Below are 5,195 nucleotides of genomic sequence, written 5' to 3'. Positions count from 1 at the left end.
TCATTTAGAAATTCAGATAACATGCAAAAACATTCAGAAGAAAATAAAAATTATTACTATATACAACAAAGAGATAACCAGAGTTACCACTTTGGGAATATATCCTTCTAGTCATTTTTTGATGCTGGGACACCCATACATAAATATCTTTTTATAAATTTGAAATCATATTTATCCTACGGAGGCTTGCTTTTTTCACTTTTCACAAGCTTCTAATGAACATTCCTGACCAAAAGGAATGTCAGTTTTGATACTGTCTCCCCTATGTTTTTCAAGTTTTAAATTTTTAATTATTTTTTGAATAAATAATGCATGCACATGGTACAAAATTCACAAAGGACAAAAGGATGTCTTTCCCTGTTCTCAGTAACATAGTTTCCTTACAAGAGGCAAACAGTGTTCCTGGTTTCTTGATTCTCTCTATATTTATAAACTCTTAATTTTTATTCTCTCCCACAAATAACAGCATTCCATTTCATTGTCCTACAACTTACTGTTTTCTCTCAATGTCTTAGACTCTTAGAATCTTAGAATCTTCCTTGTCAGTCCACAAAGAGCTGGTTCATTATTTTCACACTACACAGTACTCTGCTGCATGGGTTACCATAATTTTGCTGGGTATCTTCCAATCTTTTAATATTAGCAAAAAGACTGCAATAAATATCTTTATTCTTACCTCTGTATGATAAATACTTAGGTCACAGAATATACAGATTTTTAATTTTTCTAAGTAGTTCAAATTGCCTTGGATGGAGATACTCATCTATGCTCCCACAGGGATCCCCAAGAGTGCCTGTTTCCTCATATAATTGCCATCACTCTGTGTTATTGTGTTTTTCATGCTTTCAATCTGATATATATTAAATCAGAGGAAGAGAGACAGAGACTGAGAGATCATTTTTAAGGTATTGGCTCACATGATTGTGGAAGTTAGCAAGTCCAAAATATTCAGGGTGGGCCAGGAAGGTAGAGACCCAGAGAAGAGTGAATATTGAAGTTCAAGTCTAAAGGCCATCTGCTAGCAGAATTCCTGCTTGTTTGGGGGAGGTCCATCTCTTTGTTCTATTCAGACCTTCAACTGATTGGATGAGACCCACCTACGTTAGGGAGGGCAATCTATATTACTCAAAGTCTACAGATTTAAATATTAATCTCACCCAAACATCCAGAATAATGTTTGACCAAATTTCTGAGCACCATGACCCAGCCAAGTTAACATATAAAATAAACCATTACATCCAGGGGAAAAGATCAATTGCTTAAGTTCACACAGTCAGCCAGATGGAAGTTTTGGTCTATGTCTAGAACCAAGGATCTCTTTATTTAAGCCCAGTTCAGACCTGTAGTTTTAATACTAGTAACACTTACATTTGACTCCCCAGAGGGTTCAGTTTAAGCAGAGAAACCCTTTTCACCTCTGCTAAACATTTAGAAATCTGAGTGCTTATCTGTCACCCCATCCCCTTCTGGCCCTTGGGTCAACTCATAAATTCATCCAGGGAGGAGGGAGAACTAGCTTCAAGAACGTGTTGCTGACATGATGAGGGCCAACTGTGTGGTCAGAGGACTTCTGGGAAAAAACATAACAACAGAAGAATGCAGGAGAGTCCTGGAGTGTTGTTTGAGGCAGAATTTACCCATTTTTGAGCCATTTTGTTATGTTTTTTGGTTTTTTGGGGGGCAGGATGTCTACGAAACAACCACGTAAGGAAAAAAACAATAACAACATTCTGCTAATGCTTGTATCTTTCTGTTTTTATTTTCTCTGTCTGGAAATAAAAGCAAGTGTTCCATTCATGTGGAAAGGATCTTATCTTCTTGTCTTTCCAGAACAGACACGTAGGCCCAAAGCTGAGGATAAAAGATACCAAGTGCTACATAATCTAAGTTGAGAGAGTTGCCAGCCAGAGCCAGGCTTTGGGGCCAGTCCTGCCCTCAGGGTTTACTAAGAGGGGTTGGGTCGATGAGGCTTTTGAGGAGAGGGGCACCCAGGTCTCTACTAATGAGAATGCCCCAAGGAAAAGTCTGTGTTTAGCCCTGCATCAAGTTCTAAAAACTGGAAAGGAATTCAATGCTCTTTTTCGTAGTTTACCTATCTGGTAGGAAAATAGAGCACAATGATAACTTTTAAAAATATTAAAAAGACGCCCGATTGGATTCTAGATCTTTCTTGTGGCTTTGTGTGACAATATGATTACAGTTTCTGACATCTGTCTTCTGAGTCACAGGGGAGCTAGCAGAGGGGGTGGAAAAGGTATTCAGAGCTGGACTTCTATCTCTCCAGGTCACTCTCTCCTCTGGAGTCTGGGAGAAGGCTTTTGAATCACATTTGAGTTTTAAATTCAAAAATAAATGGGACAGTGACTTAAATATTGAAATGAGATGGATCTCTGAAAGTAGCTACATAGCTGCGTTATTTAGGGACCTACTCCATGGTGTGAAAGGAGGAGGTCCGACTTAGTATAAGTGGGGGCAGTTGGAAAAATATTGTTTCAGGTCTTTATCCCATGGGGTTTAGGATCTCAAATAAACCATTTACCTGCAAAATAATCCCAGCAGCTGAGAGATGCCCAAGGCTCTGTCAGATGAGCTTGTGATCTCCCAGGATGCTGCAAATCCTTGATCCATCTGATGGATGTTAGAGCAGGCACTGCCTTGTTCCTGGCAGCAGCTATCATCATAAATTAGTAATATATCCTTATTTTTAAGAACTTCTATTAGTCAATGACAGCCACACCCCTACTGGTTAGAGGAGCAGCAAGGACCAGGCTGCAGGCATTTTTAACTTCATGCAATGTGGAGTACAGATCTTCCTTGACTTGTACAGGGCTACATTCCCATAAACCCATCATAGATTGAACATATTCTAAGTCGAAAATGCATTTAATACACCTACCCTATTGAACATTACAGCTTAGCCAAGCCTATCTTAAATGGACTCAGAACACTCACGTTAGCCAATAGCTGGGCAAAATTATCTAACTCAAAGCCTATTTTATAATAAAGTGTTGACTATCTCTTGTAATTTATTAAATACTTTACTGAAAGTGAGAAACGGGATGGTTGTATGGGTGCAGAATGGCTGTAAGTATATTGGTTGTTTACCCTCCTGGTCACCAGGGTGACTGGGAGCTGTGGCTGGCTGCCATTGCCCACCATCATGAGAGAGCATCGAACTGCATATTGCCAGCCCAGGAAAAAATCAAAATTCAAAATTCGAAGTAAGGTTTCAACTGAACGCATGTAGTTTTCACACCATTGTAACGTCAAAATATCGTAAGTCAGATCATCATAATTTGGGGGACTGTTTGCACTGTTATTACTCATGGGGTCACTGCAAGAATTAAATTGAAATAAGGCATATAAAATGGTCAAAATTTTGTGAATTGATTGACTATACTCTGTAAATGCCAATTATTTAAAATAGTCTGGTATGTAGACTTCTTAGCATACTTGTTGGTCAGGATGGCAGAATATTCACTAGGCAGGTTACTGTAGCAGTTCTCAAAATATAGTTGCAGGACCCCACTTTGAGGACCTTTTCAGGGGGTTATTGAGGTCAAAACTATTTTCATAATAACACTAAAACGTTTTTTTATTTGCCTTTTCCACTGTCACTCACTCATGAGTGCACCCTGGAGTTTTCCAGAGGTTCACAGCTGGTGATGAAGTCACAGCTTCAACGTCTAATGGAATGTATGCTTTGGTATTCTTGGATTTTAAAACTTTTCTCAGCCTTAATCAGTGGCTGCCAAGGACTGGAGGTGGGTGGAGGAGTGGACTACAAAGGGACAGGTGGTAATTTTATTTGGGGTGGGGGGTGAAGGTGCTATACCTTGTTTGTGGTAGTGGTTACACCACTATGCATTTGCCAAAATTCACAGAACCAAATATAGGTGAATCTTATTGTATAAATGATACTTCGGTTAAAAAAAAAAAAACCAAAATTTTTTCTCGATTTTAATTTCTAATAGTCTACATATACTTAGATATAACCCACATACACAAAAGATCTCAGAAATTTTTAAGCATACCAAAGGGTCCTGAGACCAAAAACTTTGAAAGCCACTGAATTAAAGCATTGATTTCTTTACTAAAGCAGGTGCAATCACTTGCTCTGGAGTTGGGGAGAGTGATTAAAAGGGAGTGCAAATTCTCTCTGGCTCTAAGGTTCTAGAAGCTGTGTTGTCCAACGTGGTAGCCACTGGCCACATGCGGCTGTTGAGCGCATGAAAAGTGCCCGGTTCAAATCGAGATGAACTTAGTACAAAAAAAGAACGTAAAGGATCTTGTTAAAAACTATTATAAAGAAATGACAAGGGCGCCTGGGTGGCTCAGTTGGTTGAGCGACTGCCTTCGGCTCAGGTCATGATCCTGGAGTCCCTGGATCGAGTCCCGCATCGGGCTCCCTGCTCGGCGGGGGGTCTGCTTCTCCCTCTGACCCTCCCTCCTCTCATGTGCTCTCTCTCATTCTCTCTGTCTCAAATAAATAAATAAATAATCTTAAAAAAAAAAAGAAATGACAATATTTTGGACATAGCGGGTCAAGCAAAAAGTTATTGTTAATATTAATTTCATCTTTTTTTTTTTAAACTTTCACGGGGCTATTCGAAAATTTAAAATGTGGCCTCCGTTATATTTCTGGAGAGAAAGAGACTTCACCGCCAATCTCGTTTCCACCATACAAGCTACTTCCTACTTCCTGTGAAGTGTGGGTCACTTTGGGGTTGGTGTGAAGGTAGAATGTGAGTAATGCATGTGACGTACTTAGCAATGCATGTAAGTAAACAGTAAGTTCGGTGGCTATTGTCGAAGGCCTCGCTCTCTCTGTTGATGCCATCAGAGATGGGCCAGCCTGCTCAGTAAAGGCCCTTCCTCCGCGACCTATTTACACTCTGATGACACCAGAGGGTGATAACTAAGGGTGGCCGAGGCCTGATCCCGCTTTCGGGCGGGACTGCCCTCTTCATAACGAGAAAATTAAAATGACCCCAGGAGCTGGCAGTGGGACATCTGTATTTAAAATGCACGGAGCCAGAGTAAAAGTTGAACACCCAGCGGGCAGCGGGCCGCAGGCCCTCCCTTGGTAACCGACGCCGCCGCCGGTTGCTAAGGGGGAGAAGGGGAAACAAGGATGTGGTCCGTCGGCTCTTGTTCTCCGGCGGCAGCTGCTTCCGGTTCTCCGGGGAGCCCGT

Source organism: Mirounga leonina, unplaced genomic scaffold (genome assembly GCF_011800145.1).
Source record: "Mirounga leonina isolate KUSES-001 unplaced genomic scaffold, KU_Mleo_1.0 Mir_171, whole genome shotgun sequence".
Classification (NCBI taxonomy): Eukaryota; Metazoa; Chordata; class Mammalia; order Carnivora; family Phocidae; genus Mirounga; species Mirounga leonina.
This window is presented reverse-complemented; position numbering follows the sequence as displayed.